General features: G+C 38.4%; 1 non-coding gene and 1 pseudogene across 1 annotated transcript; one reads left to right on the forward strand and one right to left on the reverse strand.

Moving 5' to 3' along the window:
• Positions 1 to 260: 260 nt before the first annotated feature.
• Positions 261 to 367, reverse strand: LOC119622503 (U6 spliceosomal RNA). Its single transcript, XR_005239119.1, has one exon. It is a non-coding gene; the product is annotated as a U6 spliceosomal RNA (small nuclear RNA).
• A 3,979-nt stretch (positions 368 to 4,346) lies between these two features.
• Positions 4,347 to 6,200, forward strand: LOC103232100 (eukaryotic translation initiation factor 4B pseudogene; annotated as a pseudogene).
• The last annotated feature ends 18,859 nt before the right edge of the window (positions 6,201 to 25,059 follow it).

Here is a 25,059-nt window from a genome sequence, read left to right on the forward strand (position 1 = left end):
CTTTGCCCACTTTTTGATGAGGTTGTTTGTTTTTTTCTTGTAAATTTGTTTGAGTTCTTTGTAGGTTCTAGATATTAGCCCTTTGTCAGATGAGTAGATTGCAAAAATTTTCTCCCATTCTGTAGGTTGCCTGTTCACTCTGATGGTAGTTTCTTTTGCTGTGCAGAAGCTCTTTAGTTTAATGAGATCCCATTTGTCAATTTTGGCTTTTGCTGCTGTTGCTTTTGGTGTTTTAGACATGAAGTCTTCGCCCATGCCTAAAAAATATGGAACGCTTCACGAATTTGCATGTCATCCTTGCGCAGGGGCCATGCTAATCTTCTCTGTATCGTTCCAATTTTAGTACATGTGCTGCCGAAGCGAGCACTATTTTAAATATTTTTCTTTATGCTAAGAACGTTTGAATTATTCTCTTCTATGTATTTTTTATCCTCATTCTTAGACAGAATTTTTTTTTTTTTTTTTTGAGACAGGGTCTCATTCTGTCACCCAGGCTGAAGTGCATTAGCATGATCATAGCTCACCGTAGACTCAAACTCCTGTGCTCAAGTGATCCTCCCACCTCTGCTTCTCAAGTAGCTGAGACTACAGGCATGACCAACCCACCTCAGCCTCTTCTAGATATTTTGAGACACACAAGGCCAGGTGCGGTGGCTCACACTTGTAAGTACTCCCAGCGCTTTGGGAGGCTGAGGTGAGTGAATAACTTGAGCCCAGGAGTTTGAGACCAGCCTGGGAAACATAGGTGGACCCTCATCTCTACAAAACATTTTTTCTTTAATTAGCCAGACACGGAGTGCCTGTGGTCCCAGATACTCAGGATGCTGAGGTAGGAGGATCGCTTGAACCTGGGAGGTTGAGGCTGCAGTGAGCCATGATTGTACTCCAGCCTGAGCTACAGAGCAAGACCCTGTCTCTGGAAAAAAAAAAAAAAAAGAAATACACATTAGATTATTGTCAACTATAGTAATAAATGATAATTAAACAACTACACATTAAATCTTAGAACCTAATTTAACAATTCAACTGTCAGAGAAGCTGTCCAGTTACATGTATTTGACAGTTTTCTAAAATATAAATTCAAAAAGAATATGGAAAAATGTGGTTACATATCTAAATTAATTATCCTATTGAAAATGAAAATTTAATCCTGTGATAAAATTAACCTCTGCTGTATCTGTATGCTATTTCAGTGGAAATTTTAAACTATAGTTTAGCTTTTTCAATCTTTTTTACAGAGCCCTCACACAACTTAAGTAAGTTGGTCAAAAATACGAGAAACAATCTGGGAATTATTTGTGTTCTCTTAAGACTACCTCCTTTACCTGAAAAGCAAATCATTGTCCAATTCTACTTCTTTCCCAGTCGAAACTGAGGTGTCTGTTTAGTCCCTACACCACAGAATGGAAACATGGCCTGTGAGCTGCAAATCCTGACCCTTAGGGGTACTATTACATTGCTGTGTTATTTGCTATATGCTATACAGTCTCTCTAAATGATACATATATATTGATAAAAATTCATATATGTATGATATTTACATATATACACATATTATATATAGCTAAAATTTATATGTGTAAACAACATTATAGAGATATAATTTGTAGGTCGGGCAGGGTGGCTCACACCTGTAATCCCAGCACTTTGGGAGGCCAAGGCGGGCAGATCACTTGAGATCAAGAGTTTGAGACTAGGCTTGGCCAACACGGTAAAACCCCGTCTCTACTAAAAATACAAAAATTAGCCAGGTATGGTGGCACACACCTGTAATTCCAGCTACTAGGGAGGTTGAGGCGGGAAAATCGTTTGAACCCAGGAGGTGGAGGTTACAGTGAGCCAAGATCATGCCACTGCACTCCAGCCTGGGTGACAGAGTAAGACTCTGTACCCAAAAAAAGAAAAAAAGAGAGAGAAAGAGAAAGATAACTTATATATCATAAAATTTGCCCATTTTAAGTGTAGAATTCAATTTGTAGTGGATTTACTGAGTTGTGTTACCATCACCATAATCCCATCTTAGAACATTTTCATCAATCTAATAAGATCCCTCAGGGTCATTTACTAATCTACTTGCTGTCTCTGTAGATTTTACTCTTCTGGACATTTCATACGAATAGAATAATACAAGTGGTCATTTGTGTCTGGAACATTTCACATAGCATAATGTTTTCATCTATGCTGTGACATGAATCACTACTTCAACTCTTTGTATTGCTGAATAGTATTTCATTGTATAGATATACCACATTTTACTTACGCATTAATCAGTTAATGGACACTTCTGTTGTTTTCCAATTCTTTGCTATTATAAATGATGCTGCTATGAACATTCACAGGAAAATCTTTATGTGGAAATGTGTTTGCAATTCTTTTGCATAGATACCAAAAATGGAATTGCTGGAAGTAATTGGAACTGAGTGGAAAAAATTATACTTAACTTTTTAAGAAATAGCTAAACTATTTTCCAAAGTGGATATACCATTTCACATTTATTTATTTCAGCAATGTATAGGGATTCCTATTTTTTTCACATCCTCACCATTCTTGTTGTCTGTCTCTTTTGTAATAGCTATTCCAGGTGTGATATCTTTTTTTTTTTTTTTTTTCCATTAAATTGAAGTGATCGAGTTGTTGTCCTGTGAGAATGTTTGGACATTGTATTATATAATATGCAAATAAAATGAAAGGAGAATTTGTGGGCACATTATTGATTAGTTGACCTAAACACTGCAAATCATCTGTTGATATTATGTAACTAATAGATATGCTACAGCCCATATAATTTGAGCTCTTGAAATATGTAGGATTAATATTTTCCTGCATTGATTATTTCTCAGGAAATACCCTGAAATATCAGTTCAGGATGTACCTATGAGTGAAGATTCACTGGCCATTGGTTTGGATTTGGTGGTACCAGATTTCCAAGAACTAATGATCCAGGAATTATCTGGAGAGGCAACTATAAATATTTCTTTGGAGTAGGTGTTTTCTCCTTTTCATGTCAATACTCCAATCTTGATTGAAGACAACCAGATACTCAATCTAATGTTATAATGAACAGGTACAAAATCTCTTTCTTCTTTAACCTAGGGGGTTCACATGTTTTTAAAAGGAATGCTTTGTTTGTAATTTTTTTCATAATCTGGAAATCACTTTGGATAGAGTGGAAGAAAAGCAGGAATATATCAACAGAAGCTTGTAGAGACTTTGAAGGGTACCTCTGTGCACTCTTTCACTTTCTTTTCTGAGAAACCAAGAAACATTATTTATGATGGTGATGGGGATTTGGAAACCCAAGTATAAAGCGAGTGAACCTCTGAGCTGAGAAGTAGCGTAATTCTACGATACATCCCTGAATGTACATTTGAATATTGATTCAATGTTTACTTTGAAACCTTAACCAATCAGACCTTTTTTAGGAGAAAACTAAATTATGATCAGTATCTAATACTGGGTCTTAGCTCTGATGTATGATTTGTGTTTCTGAAGAAATCTGGATATTGATTTTCAGGCATATTCTTCTGAGGTTAGAAAATTACTTGTGGCCAGATACAGTGGCTCATGCCTGTTATTCCAGCAGTTTGGGAGGCCAAGGCAGGAGGATTGCTTGAGTTCAGAGTTTGAGACCAGCCTGGGCATGACAAAATGCTGTCTCTACTAAAAACACAAAAATTAGCTGGACGTGGTGGTGTGCATGTGTACTCCCAACTACCCAGGAGGCTGAGGTGGGAGGATTGCTTGAGCCTGGGGAGGTCAAGGGAAGGGTTCTTGTTAGTCCAAAGTGTAATATTATAATATTATAGTGAGGGGAACAAAACATAATTAAGGAAACATTTCCCCTGTACTTGCACTCCCACATATTATCATTGTTTCTCATATACCACAGATGCACTCTTTGATAATATATTTGGTATTTGTTCTTTTGCAATCTTCTAAAAATGAAAGCCAGGCATTGGTAGTGTAAAATACCCCCTCCTCCCATCTTATATCTGAAATTAACTCTGTAAGTAGGGTGAAACCTCCTGCGTGGCACAAAACTATAGGAAGAAAAATAAAAGTTGTCTTCATTTCCTGAAACTAGGAGGTTGTGGGTGCTTCCGCAGAAATACTACTAAATTGGAGCCACAAAGTCACTATTGTCAGCAAACCTCTACCCATGAAAATCTTGAGTAGCATGTGGAGGAAGGGAGTCTGCCTGAATTTCACCTTCATCGGCAGTGCTTACATTTGTCTGCTTACATGCTTTATCATTTTATTCCCTGCTACTGATCCTCATTTACTGCCCAACCCCAGTGAGAAAAGCTTCCTGAGAAACACACCCAAAACTCTTTCCCTCTTCCAACATGGTGGCCTCAGCAAAAAAGAAGAAGAAGGGGAAGACTATCTTCCTAACAGACTTTCTGGCTGAGGATGGGAGGACTGGTAGAGGAAGCACCTATGTTTCCAAACCAGTCCCCTGGGCTGATGAAACAGATGACCTGGAAGGAGATGTTTCAACAACTTGGCACAGTAATGATGATGATGTGTATAGGTGGCCTTCAATTGACCGTTTCATCCTTCCCACTGCTCCACGGGCTACTCGGGAACCCAATATCGACCAGAGCCGTCTTCCTAAATCACCACCCTACACTGCTTTTCTAGGGAACCTATCCTATGACATGACAGAAGAATCAATTAAGGAACTCTTTCGAGGATTAAATATCAGTGCAGTGCCTTTGCCACGTGAACCCAGCAATCCAGAGAGGTTGAAAGGTTTTGATTATGCTGAAATTGAGGACCTGGATTCCCTGCTCAGTTCCATGAGTCTCAATGAAGAGTCTCTAGGTAACAGGAAAATTCAAGTGGACGTTGCTGATCAAGCACAGGGGAAAGACAGGGAGGATCGTTCTTTTGGCCATGATAGAAATCGGGATTCTGACAAAACAGATACAGACTGGAGGACTCCTCCTGCCACAGACAGCTTTGATGACTACCCGCCTAGAAGAGGTGATAATAGCTTTGGAGACTAGTATCGAGATCGTTATGATTCAGACCGGTATCACGATGGGCATCGGGATGGGTAACGGTATGGCCCACACTGGGATATGGATTGATACGGCAGCCGGGATGGCTATGATGACCGATGCAGCAGAGACTATGATAGAGGCTATGATTCTCGGATAGGCAGTGGCAGAAGAGCATTTGACAGTGGGTGCGGCAGAGATAATGACTACAGAGGAGGCAGGAATGGCTATGAAGACCGATACGACAGATAGGATGATCAGTCATGGAGCTCCAGAGATGATTACTCTCAGGATGATTATATGCGTGATGATAGAGGTCTCTCCCAAAGACCTAAACTGAATCTAAAGCCTCGGAGTACTCCTAAGGAAGATGATTCCTCTGCTAGTACCTCCCAGTGCAGTCAAGGTGCTTCTATCTTTAGAGGGGCAAAGCACGTTGACACAGCTACTAGAGAAAGAGAAGTAGAAGAAAAGCTACAGAAGGAACACGAGAAGTTGCAGCGTTAGCTGGATGAGCCAAAACTAGAACGACAGCCTCGGGAGAGACACCCAAGCTAGCAAAGTGAAGAAACTCAGGAACGGGAACAGTTGAGGACAGGAAGTGACTCATCGCAGACTGGGACCTCCGCCACATCCGGCAGAAATGCACGAAGGAGAGAGAGAAGTCACTAGAAATTGAACACTCAATAAGGAGGAAGATTGTCAGTCTCTAACTTCTAAACCTCCCAAACCTGATAAGCCCCTAAAGGTAACGCCAGCCCCTTCACCAAAGGAGAATGGTTGGGTGAAATGAAGTTCTAAACCTCGTGCTCAATCTCAGAGCTCAGACACAGAGCAGCAATCCCTTACAGCTGGTGGGGTAAAGTAGCTCCAGCTCAACCATCTGAGTAAGGACCAGCAAGGAAAGCTGGAAAGGAAGTAGATGGGATGAATGTCCCAAAAGGCCAAACTGGGAACTCTAGCCATGGTTCAGGAGAGGGAGGGAACAAAGACCACTGGAAGGAGTCAGATAGGAAAGATGGCAAAAAGGATAAAGACTCCACATCTGCACCTGAGTCAAAAAAACCTGAGGAAAATCCAGCTTCCAAGTTCAGTTCTGCAAGGAAGTGTGCTGCTCTCTCCATTGACGGTGAAGATGAAAACGAGGGAGATGATTAAGCCGAAGAGACCTCGACATCCTGTGCTTTATCCTAGTTTATCTCCACCCTGGAACATTCGAGAGCAAATGAAACCTCTATCCAGACAAGATAAAATAAAACTCACCATCTCCTGGAGACCTTTATTACCTTATTATTATTTTTTTAAATGGAAATTATTTTGCATGCTGCTGCAGCCTTTAAAGTGCTGAAATAATTGGAGAATCGCCAATATAGCCAGGGAGAAAGAGACTAGAGATTTTTAGTGGAAAAATTGTGGTGCGTTATGTCACCATGCAGTTGCCAGTGTAATGTGAGTGCCGAGGGGCCTCAATTTAGCAGAAATGGTAATGACAGTGATATAAGGTCTGGAATCTGGTTGGGCAGTAGGGGAGGGAGGTATAAGGAAAAGTGTGAGATTTCTATTGTTTGGTTTTTATCCTATTGTGGTATATATGAATTCTCAAACATTATCTGAATAAATTTTCCACTCTCGGAAAGGTAGATTTAGCCTCAGGTTGTTTTAGTCTCCAGGTGGATGCCAGCAGCTCCTCCTATTTAATTCTGAGTTTGGGGGCCAACCTAGGGGGAATTCCTTCATTTCTTTGTTTTACCCCGTGAGTTGGGAGTGAGTCTATAGGCCATAAAGAATAGGACTGCATTTGATCAAAATAAAGGGGAAAATCGTGGTTTGAAAAGAAGCTTTTGGGAGGTGATGAGTCATTTTGCACCAGGTAATAGGGGAAAATTTTATGACCTCCAGCAAACACATGAATGGTTATTTCCTGGAGCCAGAAGCACTTGGGGGTCATAGTAATTCCCAATGTTTTGGGTGTCCTGGTTTTCCCTTTCTAAATACTCTCCTTTTTGAAAGTTCGGATATATCCACATTCTGTTGAAACCTTGAAACTTTAAAAATTAGGACTCTCGTCATCATCTTAAGTTCTTCATGCTACTCTTAACCTCCGAAAAAGCAGTCTCTAAGTCACAGAGATGATCTCTTGGGCATTGTCTCTCTCAGCCATGGAGAGCTGTGAAAGGAAGAATCTCTGCTTTTCTCAAGCAAATTGGTTTCTTGTCTTTTGGTTCTTACACCTGCCTGCTCCTGATGCTTTGACCCCCTTTATAGATCAGAGTGCTCTAGAATAATAGTGGTCTTGGGTGGTGAATAAAGGTGGATAAATAGGGACAGGGACAGTTAAATTGGGAACCCTTCTTACAACCTTGATGAGTTTTTTCCCCCCCCAAGTTTCCCTCTCCACTGAAATGCCACACCAATGCTTGTTGGATTTATGAGGTGGTCAAACCAATTTGTTGTTTTTTCTTTTTCTTTTTTTTTTTAAGCTTCCCTTGAGAGAATAAATGGTAATGGAGAGAACTATTTAACTAGGTCCTGGTTTCTCTTGCAACACAGTAGCTAAACGTGCCTGCTTTTATGTGAATTTTTGTAGGGATCAGTTTGGTAGAGAGTATTAGCAGAGAAATGACATCTTGATCTTGGTTTGCAAGCTCTTCTCCCATCAGTCCTAGATTAGGCCCTGTTCAGCCATGCAGGGGTGTTGGTTTATGCATGCTGCAGCAGTGGGCATAATGAATATAATTTACCCAGCGGACAAAGGTGTGTACCAAGTGAATTTAAATAATTGGTGTGGATTGGCTAGCAGCTAAGAAGTGGGCTTTTAAAGATATACTGAAGATTGGAAGGTTTTTAAAAGAAAAAATAAACATGGATTTTAGATAATGAAAAGCTAGAATTTGGCATCTTCATGTCTATTCTCCTTCGAAATAGTTGTATCCAAAGCTGTTTTTCGCTCTCCCCTACTTTGCCCGTGTTAAAATAGAAACTGGAATTAATTAATGGCCTGCTCCTGAATACATGCAAAATTTGTACAAAAATATCTTCTATGAAAATAATCTGTAATCTGTAGACTTATTACATGGGAGACACCTTGAGATATAAAATCCCATCCTTTGGGTTGTGGCTTTTTTGCTTTCTCTAAATAAATATGATCTTTAAAGTTCAAAAAAAGAGAGAAAGAGAAAGAAACACACCCAAAAGGGGGCCACGTGAGCTTCCTTAGCCTGATGTCAAACTTAAGTGTGGACCAGCCCCTCGAACCTACACCAAAATGAACTACTTTAAGCAGCAAAATAATTATCACTCTTCAGGGCACTGAGTTGACTCAGAAAGCAACTCTCTAGTTTGAGACGATTATTAGTTGGCCATCAAAGCTGAGTTCAAGTTCCACTAGATTGAGAAAGCTACAGGGAAGACCAAAGGCTCCTGACCTATTAGAATGTACTGGCATTTTGAGCTCTTGAAATCAGGTTAAATAATAGTTGAAAATAATACCACAAATGGTCCTCATAGCACTTCCTTTTAATAATGAATGGCACTACAAAATGAAGTCAAGATCTACATCACTGGGTAAGGTAAAAATACAGAAATTTTTTACACTGTGACGATTGACATAAGTCCCACTCCCCAAGTCTTGTGGCTCTCATCTACTGATGAGATTCAGACTGAGTGCTGTTCATTAAGAGAAATACAGTCATTTCAAAGCCTAGGCTGCATATATATATATATATATATATATATATATATATATATACACACACACACACACACACACACACACACACACACACACATATACATATATGTGTGTGTATATATATATATAATCTCATAGATAGAAGGACCCTAGAGGTCATTTGGACTAGCCAGTTACGTTGTTGAAATATCTCGCATTTCACTTCTGATTAGGGACAGTGAAGTGATTTATCATCTTTACCTGGCACCACGTAGGCAAAAAGGCATCTTGTGGGCTGAAAGTTTTCCCAGGTTGAAGAGTACTTCCTATTCAGGATTCCTAGGGAACAGAGTAATCTGGTTTTTGCCTTTATCCTTCTTTTCTGGACCTCTTCAGTTTGAAAACTCTGGTATTTTATTCGACTGTGGTCCACTCTGGCTAAATTATAACAAGTTAATTACATACTGAAATCTTCTGAATAGCAGTAAGCTTTATAGTCTGGAAGTGAAATATCTATAACTGGAAAATACTATATGGTTTGTGTTTTCTTGGTCAAGGACCTGCAATAATCTATGAAATTTATTGTTTGTGGTATTTTCTCAAAGATTGTCTCCTGGCTGCTAGATTACCATTTTTTCAGTTCACCTTCATCCTGCTGGCATCAGTGCTTATTGATTCCCCACCCATCTGCTTTTCATTTACAGGATGAGATGCACAGGCTCTGTATCGAAGCTAATCTGGCAGAGCTAGTCATTGCTATCTAGGAAGAAAGTGAATTATGACTCTTATCATGTCAGTGAGGTAAGTCTATTTTTGAGACTTTACTGTACTTGTGTATATTATTGCAAAAGAAAAATGGTGTATGACCACTGACCCTGAGGATATTATTCATCCTGGAGTTCAAGAATACTTGAGTTCTTATCTCGGCTTTTCTACTGATTTCGTGTACATGGTGTTTCTGTCTTGGCTTTCTGAACTAAAATGGAAGAAGTTATTATATCCCTCTTTCCCATAGTAATGTCACAATTTATTTGTTATGTGGTGTTTTCCTTTGCTCCAATCACTTAAAAATTATCGATATGAAATTAGCCATTGTGTAGAATTGTAATGTTTTAGTAATAGTTCTTCATGTATCCAAACTTCCTCTTCTTGTTGTATTATCCCTCAATATTGTGTACAAAACCTTTTCTCCTTAAGTAACCTAAGGCTTAGAATTTAAATTATGGTATTTAGAGGATTTTATTTATAATTCTTTCTCTTTTTTTTCTTTTTAGCCAGTCGGTTCTGAACTTCCAAGTTTGATGACAAAGGAAGCTGAAACTTTACTCAACATGAATGTCATGGCAGAAATAGATGTGTAAGATCCATTTTTCTACTCTTCTTTACTGCTTTTTTATATACCACCTAGTTTTAAGGCCCTGTATTGTACCTGTACAATGAAGATTGAGGTAATAGCAGGTTATTTGCCGAACAACTTTTCAGTTAAGTGAATGAAGTCAGATGACTTATGGTATGCCATCCATATCTTCTTATTGCTCTAGTCATGCTTTTTCTCCTCTGTCTTAATATTGACTAATTAAAGTCTAGTCTCAATTAGTAAAATTTTTTAAAAATATTTAATTGTTTTGCTATACATACAAGATACATCAGAGACCTGTTTGGTGAAGTAGAAATTCTTTGTTCACACATTTGCAAATGGCGACTGATGAAATAGTTAACATATTCTTCTCTTAAGTAAACTGCTGTTTATTTGGCAGTTGCTTTCTTTATAAACTATAAAAAGAGGAATCTTATTCTCTGACTATAAGATCACAAACTGGAATACATATCTGATTCATTGGGCTTTTACTTAAGTTACCATGTTGAATAACAGAACTTTCTTAAAACATGTGGCTAAGGAACTGTAGAGAGTACTTAAGGAAATATTTTAAGGGACTCGTCCATCAAAAAAATGTATGAATGGATTAATCATCAGCATTACCACATTATTCATCTGCTTGATTTTCTCTAATATTTCTTTATATCCTAGGGGATATTTTTATACCATAATTTTTATCATCTTTTTATACCATAATTTTATGGCTATGGGTTGCATTTAAGTGAAAACATTTGATAAATGGAGAATCTGTACATTTTACACTGTGACATGGATAGGTGTCTAAACATTAAATGTACTACTGTCTAAATATTGGATAGGTAACCAAATTTTAGCCATATGAAGAAATCACGCATTCTGACTGGACTGAGTAAGATAGTAAATAGCCATAATTATGACTGGAAATTGTAAGAGGATCAAAAACAATAGGGCATCTGCTTTGTAAAATTATCTTTATTAAGCTCTTTCTCAACCTCCTGGGAATAGCAAGGAACCCTAATTCCTAGCAGATAATTGTCTTTAATGCTGTTCTTACAAATCTCTTTCTTAGCTTAGTGATAATTGTCTTTAATACTGTTCTTACAAATCTCTTTCTTAGCTTAGTGAGGTATTATTATTGATGTTTCTATTTTAAGACAAAAAATAATCCTTTCGACTTTCCCATAACTGTTTTCTCCAACTATGAAAGATCTCCAGATGGATTTTTTTTTTGTCATTGACCAATAAGTAATGGGACTAGACCCTGATAGGCATTGACTCTTGTTAAATTGTTTAGCTAAGATGACTTGAAAGAAGTGTTCTTTTCTTTCTGCCAGACAGACTAGGCATGTTTGATGAGTCACATCATTCAGATTCAAACACTCGTGTTTAAATCCAATATTTACTGCATTTGCTTCAGTCTTGGCAGAAAATACTGGTCAATATTTGTTCAAGCTAAATGACAACTGGATCCATATTGCACAGTTGACTCTCACTGTACTATTGATTTTCTGCCTCTTGTCTAAAGATCAGTTAGCAAAAACAACTACAGCCTCTACAAAATTTTAAAAAGTATAAACATTATTTTCTCTATTTTGTTAATCTTTCAAGATATAGGTTTTTTTAACTAAAGTGTTTAACTTAATCTCTAAGAATGATTGGCTGAAAAAGACATCAGTGTTTTCTCTTCCTATCTGGAGTCTATGTTTAAAGAAAAATGAAGGAGAGAGAACTCCACTTGAAGCCAATGGAAAAAGAGGTACAAAAGCATACTTGTGGAGGAATAAGAAGACTTATGTCTTAGTCCCAGCCGCATGGTTTACTATCCAGATGACCCTGGGCAAGTCACTAAATTATCTGAACCCAAATCTACTCTTGTGTGAACCAATGATAATACTAACTGCTTTTCTTGCTTTGTGAGCTTTTGTGAATATTAAATAAAGTAGAATATGAAAAGGCCTGAAAATTACTATATAAAATTAAAAGATCATATATTATCATGTCTCTGATTTTAAGAAAAAAATTAGAAAAATAATATCACCAAACAGATGTACTGTAAAATGATGTTGGGTTTTTCACATGACATGCAAAGAAGTTCTTTCTCAGAAAGTAGTTCCTTTGTTATTTACTAAGCCTAGTCCTCCACAGTCAGCTTTAGATTTTTATAAGAAGTGCATCCTGCAAAGATCTATATTCTAAGATGTTAACGCTATTCCTAAATCCAAAACAGCATTTTTACATAATTATATCACAGATCTTTATTATTCTCCTATAGAAGCATCAAAAGGGTTGAAATAGTAGATATATTAAAGAAGGCTGATCGTAGCGTCTAAGACCAGAGGCCAGTGTGCATTATTCATAGTTAAAATGTCCTTCCAGATAGGGAGAGATTTTTTAAGGGATACAAAGTAGCTAGATAGGAGGAATAAGTTCTAGTGTTCTATACCACTGTAGGATGATTATAGTTAACAATAACACATTGTTTAGTTTCAAATAGCTAGGAGGATCTTGGACATTCCCAACACAAATAAATGATAAATGTTTAAGATGATAGATATGATAATTACCCTGATCTGATCATAATACATTATATGTATCAAAACATCACTATGTACCCCATGATTATGTACAATTACTATTTTTCAAAAAATTTATTAGCCTCTGACATACTTGGGAAAAAAGAAAGTAAAATAAGGTTTTAAAAAAGACACTCCTCCATAATGCTGTGATGTATTTAACAGTGTAAGACTTGTGAATTATACTTTGTCATATTCCCTGTCCTTCCACGTCATGTATAACACAACACTGCCTCCACAGACAAGCAGATGGTACAAAACATGAAAACTCCCCTGCTTTCCCTGTTAGATGAGGTGCTAATAAGAAACTCTGGAGAAAAACTTTGAGACTGTAATGACCTTCTTTTGGATGATCTGAAGAACCCGTTGGATGTCTCATCAGATTTAGGTGACCATGATTATACAGGCCTAAATGTTTCTTGTTCAAACATTTAGGCCTGTATAATCATGGTCACCTAACATTTTCAACATTAGGTGTTGCAAATCCTATGGAAAACTTCGAACCTCTATTAGTCACAGAAACCAACTATTCCCTTTGCTCTTTCTCAACCCTCTTGCCAACTTTATTGAGGCGTCTACTAAAATTGACCCATCTGTTTGAATTTATTTTTAGATCCTCCTCCCAATCCAGCTTCCTTCTGGAAAATACACAGGACTTGACTATCTTTGACTGTCTAGCGTATTTCCCTCCATCTCTTAACCTCTGTACCTTAAAAATTATAGTTAAAATTGTTACCTCCTGGTACCAGAACAAGGTTTCATGGCTGGGATGAAATTCAGATCATATAAAAAATATTAGAAATACATCAAAGTTGGAGGGGATTAAAAAAACTTTTTAAATGAACATTTTTCCAATACCTTATGTGAGTCTAGAATAAAAAATTCTGTTAAATACCATATGTTATAGCAGTTTTCTAAATAATTAGCAAATCCATGTAGCTTGATTTTGCTTCTAGAAAATGAGTTATCTCATTCCAAAGTTTCTTGGGACAATTAGATCTGTTTTTGGAAAGCAAGATTTAGCCAGGCGTAGTGGCTCTCACTTGCAATCCAAGCTACTTAAGAGGCTGAGGTAGGAGGATCGCTTGAGTCCAGGAGCTCAAGACCAACCTCGGCAACATAAGATGCCTACCTCAGAAAAACAAAAAACAAAAAACAAAGGAAGGAAGGAAGGAAGGAAGAAAGGAAGGAAGGAAGGAAGGAAGGAAGGAAGGAAGGAAGGAAGGAAGGAAGGATGGAAGGATGGAAGGATCTTTTTTTGTTAATACAGTCATGTGTCACTAACCAGGGATATGTTCTGAGAAATGCATTGTTATGCTATTTTGTCATTGTTTGAACATCATAGAATACACTTATTTAGTAGAGGGAACACTTTAAAATGTGCAAGATTTTACGTTTTGAAAATGAAGGTATAGATCATCATGGCAAACGAGAGGAAGGACTAGATTGCAGCTCAGACTCGGACGGACAGAGCAGTGTACGAAGGCTTGCATTGTGAATTTTAGCTCCAGATTGACTGAAAGAACAAACCAGCAATCCCAAGAGGAGCCACAAACCTGCTGAAGGAAGCAGACTGTTCCTGCAGGACCTAGGAGACACCCCAAATATTGTGAGTTCCCCAAAGGCAGAAGTGGGAAAGGGGGAACCTCCTCTCCCAAACACACACCCCCACTGGAGAAACTGAATGTCTGTTTGCAGAAGAAGTTTCTGACCTTACCTGGAGCTGAGTCAATTTAGAGAGCCAAGCAAAATACAGGGGTAGAGGAAGCAGCACAAAGGCTCTGGGAGCTTACTGGGTCCCCAAGCAGGCCATTCCTGCCTGGGACCACAGGGATCCATTGGGAGGGTGGCCAGAGGAGCGGGGCCAGATGGTGAGGGAAACACCACAAGGAGAGGGAAATCTCCAGCTGAAATTCATAACAATTTGAATGGGGCGAGAAACCTCCTGGCCAGAACTCAGGGAAGGGTGTGAATCCAGTGTGCAGACTCCACAGGTAGGGGAAGAACCAAGCTGTTTTCTTTTGCAGCTGGGAAGTAGGTATCCTGGGGCAAGTTCTCAAGCCTTGCTCACCCACTGCCTGAAACAGACTCAGGACTGCTAGATGGGGCACGGTGGGAGTGAGACCACCTGTTTTGTTTGCATGGGAGCTGGGTGAGGTCTGTGACTGCGAGCTTTCCTCCACTTCCATGACAACTTGCATGACTCAGCAGAAGCAGCCATAATCCTCCTAGGTACACAACTCCATTAACCTGGGAACCTCATTCCCATCCCCCACACGGTCACAGCAAGACCAGTCCAAGGAAAGTCTAAGCTCAGATGTGCCTAAGCATGCCCCCACCTAATCGTCCTTTCCTACTCACCCATGGCTGAGAGACCCATAGACGGTTCACATCACAGGACTCTATGCAGACAACCCCCAGTACCAGCCTGGAGCCAGGTAGACTTGCTAGGTTGAAAGATCCAGAAGACACACAACAATCACTGCAGTTTGGCTCACAGAAAGCCACATCCATAGGAAAAGGGAGAGAGTACTACATCAAAAACACACTCTGTGGAACAAAAGAATCTGAACAACAGCTTTCAGCCCTAGACCTTCCCTCTGACAAAACCTAACCAAATGAGAAAGAACCAGAAAACCAACTCTGGTAATATGACAAAACAAAGCTCTTCAACAGCCCCCAAAAAATCAGACTAGTTCACCAGCAATTGAACCAAACCAAGAAGAAATCCCTGATTTACCAGAAAAATAATTCAGGAGGTTAGTTATTAGGCTAATGAGAGAGGCAGCAGAGAAATGCAAAGCCCAATGCAAGGAAATCCAAAAAATGCCATAAGAATTAAAGGGAGAAATTTTCAAGGAAATAGCTTAAAGAAAAAACAAAAAATTCAGGAAACATTGAACATACTAACAGAAATGCAAAATGGCCTGGAAAGTCTCAGCAGTAGAATTGAACAACTAGAAGAAAGGATTTCAGAGTTAGAAGACAAGGTCTTCAAATTAACACAATTCAACAAAGACAAAGAAAAAAGAATAAGAAAATATGAACAAAGCCTCCAAAAAGTCTGGGATTATGCTAAACAATCAAAACTAAGAATACTCAGTGTTCCTGAGGAAGAAAAGAATTCCAAAAGCTTGGAAAACAAATTCAGAAGAATATTTGAGGAAAGATTCCCTGGCCTTGCTAGACACCTAAACATTGGAAAACAAGAAGCACAAAGAACACCTAGGAAATTCATTGCAAAAATATCATCACCTAGGCACATTGTCATTAGGTTAGCTAAAGTTAAGACCAAGAAGGAAAGAATCTTAAGAGCTGTGAGACAGAAGCACCATGTAACCTGTAAAGGAAAACCTATCAGATTAACAGCAGATTTCTATAAGCTAGAAGGGATTGGGGCCCTATCTTCAGCCTCCTCAAACAAAACAATTATCAGCCAAGAATTCTGTACACAGTGAAACTAAGCATCCTATATGAAGGAAAGATACAGCCTTTTTCAAACAAACAAATGCTGAGAGAATTTGCCACTACCAAGCCATCACTACAAGAACTGCTAAAAGGAGCTCTAAATCTTCAAACCAATCTTGGAAACACATCAAAACAGAACTTCTTTGAAGCATAAATCAGATAAGACCTATTAAACAAAAATACAAGTTAAAAAGCAAAAACAGGCTGGGCGCGGTGGCTCAAGCCTGTAATCCCAGCACTTTGGGAGGCTGAGACGGGTGGATCATGAGGTCAGGAGATCGAGACCATCCTGGCTAACGCGCTGAAACCCCGTCTCTACTAAAAAATACAAAAAAACTAGTCAGGCAAGGTGGCAGGCACCTGTAGTCCCGGCTACTTGGTAGGCTGAGGCAGGAGAATGGCATAAACCCGGGAGACGGAGCACTTACAGTGAGCTGAGATCCAGCCACTGCACTCCAGCCTGGGCGACAGAACGAGACTCCGTCTCAAAAAAAAAAAAAAAATAAAAGCAAAAACAATGAACAAAAAACCAAAGTACACAGGCAACAAATAGCATGATGAATACAATGGTACCTTGCATCTCAATAGTAAAATTGAATGTAAATGGCCTAAATGCTCCACTTAAAAAAATACAGAACTGCAGAATGGATAAAAACTCACCAATCAACTATCTGCTGGCTTCTAGAGACTCACCTAACACATAAGGACTCACATAAACTTAAAGTAAAGGGGTGGAAAAAGGCATTTCATGAAAATGGACACCAAAAGTGAGCAGGGGTAGCTATTCTTGTATCAGAAAAAACAAACTTTTAAGCAACAGCAGTTAAGAGAGACAAAGAGGGACATTATATTATGGTAAAAGGCCTTGACCAAAAGAAAAAATACCACAATCCTAAACATATATGCACCTAACACTGGAGCTCCAAAATTTATGAAACAATTACTAATAGACCTAAGAAATGAGATAGACAGCAACCCAATAATAGTGGGGGACTTTAATACTGCACTGACAGCACTAAACAGGTCATCAAGACAGAAAGTCAACAAATATTGGGGGAACCTGCTCCCAATAATTCAACATAGGTTATTTTCTATTTTTCCTAAGTATCAGCTGTCTGAGAAATAAAGGGAAAGAGTACAAAACAGAGAAATTTTAAAGCTGGGTATCAGGGGGAGACATCACATGTCGGCAGGTTCCATGATGCCCCCTGAGCTGTAAAACCAGCAAGTTTTTATCAGCAATTTTCAAGGGGGAGGGAGTGTATGAATAGGGTGTGGGTCACAGAGATCACATGCTTCAAGGGCAACAAAAGATCACAAGGGAGAAGGTCAGGGCGGGATCACAAGGTCAGGGCAAAACCAGAATCTCTAATGAACTTCTATGTCCCACTGTGCACACATTGTCATTGATAAACACCTTAACAGGGTTCAAGAGCAGAGAATTGGTCTGACTAGAATTCATCAGGCTGGAATTTCCTAATCCTAGCAAGCCTGGGGGCGCTGCAGGAGGCCAGGGTGTGTTTCATCCCTTATCTGCAACTGCATAAGGTAGACACCCCCAGAGCGGCCATTTTAGAGGCTGCCCCCAGGAATGCATTCTTTCCCAGGGCTGTTAATTATTAATATTCCTTACTGGGGAAAGAATTCAGTGATATTTGGCTTACTCATAAGAAATACGGCTCTGTTCTGACTGTCTCCCAGGCAGTCAGACCTAATGGTTATCTCCTTTATTCCCTGAACATCACTGTTACCCTATTCTTTTTTAAGGTGCCCAGATTTCATATAGTTCAAACACACATGCTTTACAAACAATTTGTGCAGTTAACGCAATCATCACAGGGTTCTGAGGCGACATACATTCTCAGCTTATGAAGATGATGGGATTAAGAGATTAAACTAAAGGCAGGCATAGGAAATTATAAGATTATTGATTGGGGAAGTGATAAATGTCCATGAAATCTTCACAATTTATGTTCAGAAATTACAGTAAAGACAGGTGTAAGAGACTATAAAAGTATTAATTTGGGGAACTAATAAATGTCCATGAAATCTTCATAATTTATTTTCTTCTGCCATGGCTTCAGCTGGTCCCTCCATTCGGTGTCCCTGACTTCCCGCAACAAACAAAGAAACAATGGATAGAAACTATACCTTGAAACAAATAGAATTAACTGATATATACAGAACATTTCATTCAACAACCACAGACTACATATTCTATTCAACAGTGCATGGAACTTTCTCCAAGATAGGTCATATGATAGGTCATAAAATGAGGCTTAATAAATTTAAGAAAATTGAAATTATATCAAGCAGTCTCTCAGATCACAGTGGAATAAAACTGGAAATCAACTCCAAAAGGAACCTTCAAAACTATGGAAGTTAAATAACCTGATCCTGAATGAGCATTGGGTCAAAAACGAAAGGAAGATGAAAAATTAAAAATTTTTTGAAATTGAATGACAATAATGACACAACCTATCGAAATTTCTGAGATACAGCAAAATCGGTGCTAAGAGGAAAGTTTATAGCCCTAAATGCCTGTATAAAAAAGACAAAAAGAGTACAAACTGACATTCTAAGGTCACACCTCAAGGAAATAGAGAAACAAGAACAAACCAAACCCAAACCCAGCAGAAGAAAGGAAATAACCAAGATCAGAGCAGAAGTAAATGAAATTTAAACAAAAAAATACAAAAGATAAATGAAACAACAAAAGCTGGTTCTTTGAAAAAATAAATAAAATTGATAGACCATTAGCAAAATTAACCAAGAAAAGTAGAGAGAAAATCCGAATAACCTCATTAACAAATGAAACAGGAGGTATTACAGCTGACAGTACAAAAGATCATTCAAGGCTACTATGAACACCTTTATGCACATAAACCAGAAAATCCAGAACAGGTGGATAAATTCCTGTAAAAATACAACCACACTAGCTTAAATCAGGAAGAATTAGATATCCTGAGCAGACCAATAACAAGCAAAGAGACTAAAATAGTAATTTAAAAATTACCAACAAAAAGAAATCCAGGACCAGATAGATTCACAGGAGAATTCTACCAGACATTCAAATAATTGGTACCAATTCTTTTGACACTATTTCACAAGATAGAGAAAGAAGGAACTCTCCCTAATTCATTTTATGAAGCCAGCATCACCCTAATACCAAAACTAGGAAGGAACATAACCAAAAAGGAAAACTACTGCCCAATATCCTGGATGAACATAGATGCTAAAATCCTTAACAAAATACCGGCTAACCAAATCCAACAACACATCCAAAAGATAATCCCCCATGATCAATGTATACTGCTTGGGTGATGGGTGCACCAAAATCTCACAAATCACCACTAAAGAACTTACACATGTAACCAAATACTACCAGTACCACAATACCTTAAGCAAAAAAAATTTTAAAGATAAGAATTAAAATTAAATAACATAAAATGAACACAAAACTTCAAGCTATTTTTAAAGAGATCAGTTTGTACTGCTTCCCCACTCTTTCACTTCCACCTGCTAAACTCCCCTTACATGTTTACTCATTTTATTCCCTTTTATTTCGCAAAGTTCTACATGTGCTTCCATAGCCTCTCCAATAAACTTAACTTCAAAGGAAAGGAAGGATTTTGTCATCGCTTTCAGTCAATATATCTTATAAAAAACACATTCACTTAAATATAATGTTTACACAATGTTTAAAATTCTCAAGAAAGTCCAGGCTTCAATTTACCCAGGACTGAGCTTTTGATATGCAGGAATGAACCTAGCATACTTCAAAAAGTGAAAGAACTATGTTGTCACTACAGTGTTGCTCCAACATGTTACATAAAATTAACAAAGAACTTATCATGCATTTAATAGGGTCCTCTTCTTTTTGGTAGACTGGACCCTATGAAAAAAAGGAATACAGCTTCTAGAACACATGTTCATGTAGGTATCGAGACTGTGTAAAACAGACATATATATGAACTTGTGTTTTAATTATTTTTTGCACTTCAGAAAACATCTCCTAGACTGAGTGCCCTCTGGTTTTATGGTAAAAACATCACAGAGTCATATATATCACAAAGTAGCATGAGGAAAAGTGATTGGGATTTATAGGTAGTTCTATGATAACCAGAGAAGTAGACATCAAACTTAGTCTTTAAAGGCTGTGGAGAGTTTTAAAGACATAACAGAGAAAGAACTAAAGGTGAGAATAGCATAGCTGGAGCAGGAGCTACCAATAAGATCAAAGAGGTGGGTGAATTAGGCCAACTAAGGTGGTATCTTTAAGTCCATAGTTCAGGAGGACTCAATATAGCAAATGAGTTACATCATTCCAGGGTTTCCTGGGACAGTTAGATCTGTATCAGTAGAAAGCAGCCAAGAAGATCTGAGGAGTAAAATGATGTCAAATTGCCATGCTATGGAAATAATCAAACTGTAGTTTGGATAGCTTTAAGTATCAAACATTTATAAATCTCCAAATGTTCTGTATTTTCCTAGGGCCCACAGCCCATACTAAAAAGGTAATGAAATAATCAGAATACTTTGCTGCTAGCCTCAAACCAAATGACTGAGGAGTCTTAATATTTACCAAATGAATATTAAACCTTGGCTTTTCCTCGTTTGGGAAATATTTTTTTTTCCTAATCCTATCACTTTATTGTTTTAGACAGCCTACAGAAGAAAAAGCAATCACTGTGCTGAATGGTAAGACCACTACAAAATAATCTGGGTAAATTGTCCTGGTGCCAGTTCACTAAATAAGTTTCAATAACGTAGGCCTTGCTTCTCTTCTCCCCTGAAGAGCCATGGTCCCTTCTCCTAAGCCAAGCAAGTACCAATGTCTTTCGTGGATGTTCTTATTTGGGCATATGTCTGAGAAAAGGTAAAATGTTACATTGGACAAAAACTCAGTAATGCAGTGGGTTGTAACTTCCCCCAAATTAGAAACATTATGTACATTCTGAAATGTATAAGTAAAACATATTATTATTATTATTTTATTATTACTATTATACTTTAAGTTCTAGGGTACAGGTGCATAACGTGCAGGTTTGTTACATATGTATACTTGTGCCATGTTGCTGTGCTGCACCCATCAACTCGTCAGCACCCATCAACTCATCATTTACATCAGGTATAACTCCCAGTGCAACCCCTCCCCCCTCCCCCCTCCCCATGATAGGCCCCGGCGTGTGATGTTCCCCTTCCCGAGTCCAAGTGATCTCACTGTTCAGTTCCCACCTATGAGTGAGAACATGCGGTGTTTGATTTTCTGTTCTTGCGATAGTTTGCTGAGAATGAAGGTTTCCAGCTGCATCCATGTCCCTACAAAGGGCACAAACTCATCCTCTTTTATGGCTGCATAGTATTCCATGGTGTATATGTGCCACGTTTTCTTAATCCAGTCTGTCATTGATGGACATTGGGGTTGATTCCAAGTCTTTGCTACTGTGAATAGTGCCACAATAAACATACATGTGCATGTGTCTTTATAGCAGCATGATTTATAATCCTTTGGGTATATATGCAGTAATGGGATGGCTGGGTCATATGGTACTTCTAGTTCTAGATCCTTGAGGAATCGCCATACTGTTTTCCATAATGGTTGAACTAGTTTACAATCCCACCAACAGTGTAAAAGTGTTCCTATTTCTCCACATCCTCTCCAGCACCTGTTGTTTCCTGACTTTTGAATGATTGCCATTCTAACTGGTGTGAGATGGCATCTCATTGTGGTTTTGATTTGCATTTCTCTGACGGCCAGTGATGATGAGCATTTTTTCATGTGTCTGTTGGCTGTATGAATGTCTTCTTTTGAGAAATGTCTGTTCATATCCTTTGCCCACTTTTTCATGGGGTTGTTTGTTTTTTTCTTGTAAATTTGTTGGAGTTCTTTGTAGGTTCTGGATATTAGCCCTTTGTCAGATGAGTAGATTGCAAAAATTTTCTCCCATTCTGTAGGTTGCCTGTTCACTCTGATGGTAGTTTCTTTTGTTGTGCAGAAGCTCTTTAGTTTAATTAGATCTCATTTGTCAATTTTGGCTTTTGTTGCCATTGCTTTTGGTGTTTTAGACATGAAGTCCTTGCCCATGCCTATGTCCTGAATGGTATTACCTAGGTTTTCTTCTAGGGTTTTTATGGTATTAGGTATAACGTTTAAGTCTCTAATCCATCTTGAATTAATTTTCGTATAAGGAGTAAGGAAAGGATCCAGTTTCAGCTTTCTACTTACGGCTAGCCAATTTTCCCAGCACCATTTATTAAATAGGGTGCTTTATATATATATAAATATATATATAAATAATATATTTAAGTAAAATATATTATTAACCAACTTTCTCAACGAAGACTAGGAAGCTACTAACAGCTGCCCCTAGATTTCAAAATGATGAAAGAATTCATCTCATAAAATGGAAAGCTTTCAAACAAATGCTTTAGCTCATTTTACTTTGCCTGTGCTCATGGCGCTGCCCTTCAGAAATTAGTACTGGTAGATGTGATTTTAGAACAATGGAGGAAGATCTCGGTTCCCTTTCCAAGACACAAGATCTTTAGGCAAAAATTAGTCTTTGCTGACTGCTTGACTGTTGAGCTATTGTCAAAAACAGAGTACAATGAAGAAAGTAGTAAAACTCATGAACTCAAAATATAACAAACCACCATTTGCTTTTCTATTGCTCTGAGTTCTTTCATTTAACAAACATTTATTTAGTGCTTACTCTGCACCAAGAACTGGAAATATAGTGGTGAACAAAACAGGGTCCCATACCTCATGAATTTTAGTCTCTAAAAGGAGACAACACAAATATATAATTATTTAAAGTGCAAAGAGAAAAAGTGAAAAAAGAGATTTACTTGTTCATTGTCAGTTGTTCTTAACCAGACTATAAGTTCAAAGAGCAAGTAATTTGTCTTGTCCCCTTTTCTACTTTTGTATCATCAGTGCCTAGAACATAGTAGTCATTCCCTCAATACAAGTTTATTGAATGAAAAAAAAAGTTTATTGAATGAATATATATATATATATATATATATATATATATATATAGAGAGAGAGAGAGAGAGAGAGAGAGAGAGAGAGAGAGAGAGACCGAGTCTTGCTCTGTCACCCAGGCTAGAGTGCAGTGGCGCGATCTCGGCTTGCTGCAACCTCTGCCTCCTGGGTTCCAGCGAGTCTCCTGCCTCAGCCTCCTGGGTAGCTGAGATTACAGGCACATGCCACCACACCCAGCTAATTTTTGTATTTTTAGTAGAGACAGGGTTTCACCATGTTTGCCAGGCTGGTCTCAAACTCCTGATCTCACTCAGGTGATCTGCACACTTCGGCCTCCCAAAGTGCTGGGATTACACCATGCCCGGCCAACTACAAAATCTTGAGACAAAGAAATGCCTCTCTATCAATGAAATTTCTAAGACAAATGCTCAGTTTGGATTATTCCACTTAGAACCAAGAAATATGCCTGAGGCAAGTGCTTGAAATAAAGCAAGAGTCCATTGTACTTCTTCTAGAGAGCCTGAACCTATCCTTTTGGAGAGCCTGAACCTATTTTATTTTGGAAGCCATGTACAGGATAGACAAAACAGTCTGCCTTTGTTTTTATAATTGAAATTCTATTAACCATTTGATATTCTTTTTTCCAGTCTTCCAATACTAATTTCTTTCTTTAAATATATATACATATTTGTTCCACACTGCTGTACTGACCTGCAAAAGTGAGAACTCAAACAGAATATTGCCAGATGTTTCCTATTCTAATTTATCTTAGCCTAATAAATATATTTATTGCTTGTTTTATGAGATGTATAGATCCCAACAAAGTTGCCTATAACATTAAATTTATTAAAATAAGACTTTAGGTAACTTGGTTCCCATAAAAAAATAAATAAGAGAAGGAATTCATAGGGTAGGAAACTTACCAAAGAATCAAGTAATATGATATTAACCCTTTGACTACTGGATAGTATTATGTCCAAGTAATAGGGCGTGCTGACGTGGGAGGGCATTTTGTATCTGTTATCTAATTTCAGGCTCTCTCCTTACCCTTTATCCCATTTAGGCACTGTTTCAAATACTAAGAATTCTTCCTATGCCTGGCGAGCCCCTGACTCTACATTTTGATCACACACTCATCAAGGACAGTATTTAAGTTTGATTTCCCAGAATAATATTTATTATGTATGCCCATACCAAAAAGTGGAAAGGAAGAAGAAATAGTAATTTCTGCAAATGTTGCTAGTTATATCTCTTGTCACAGTAACTCAAATGGCATCTAGATTTACACAGTGATCACTCTAATGTGGTGGTTCTTAACCTTGGCTGCATGTTGAAATTAGACTGGGGGCTTGATATGGTTTGGCTCTATGTCCCCACTGAAATCTCACCTCGAATTGTAATAATCCCGGAGTGTTGTGGGAGAGACCCAGTGGGAGGTAATTGAATCATGGGGACAGGTGTTTTCTGTACTGTCCTCCTGATAGTGAATAAGTCTCATGAGATCTGATGGTTTTATAAAAGGGAATTCCCCTGCATATGCCCTCTTGCCTGCTGCTGTGTAAGACGTGCCTTTGCTTCTCCTTTGCCTTCCACCATGATCGTGAGGCCTCCCCAGCCATATGGAACTATGAGTTATTTAAACCTCTTTCTTTTATAAAGTATCCAGTCTCAGGTATGTCTTTATTAGCAGCATGAGAACAGACTAATACAGAGCTCTAAGAAATACTGATATCTGGGACCTACTCCTAAAGACTTCAATTTAATTTGTCTGAGGTAATATCTGGATATTTGAACTTTTAAAGTTTTCCAGGTGACTCTAAAGTGTAGCCAAGATGGCACCTACCAGGGGCAGGGTAGGTGAGGAGGAGGAGGCGGCGATTGGATAAGAAGGGAGGGGAAGAGGCCATGGCCGCCCGGTGAGGCGGTGAGGCAGGAAGGAGGCCCAACCCCTGGCCGGGCCTTGGGCCCCAAGGAGAGGTGAGAATGGACCAACG

The sequence above is a fragment of the Chlorocebus sabaeus genome, chromosome X (assembly GCF_047675955.1).
Source record: "Chlorocebus sabaeus isolate Y175 chromosome X, mChlSab1.0.hap1, whole genome shotgun sequence".
NCBI lineage: Eukaryota > Metazoa > Chordata > Mammalia > Primates > Cercopithecidae > Chlorocebus > Chlorocebus sabaeus.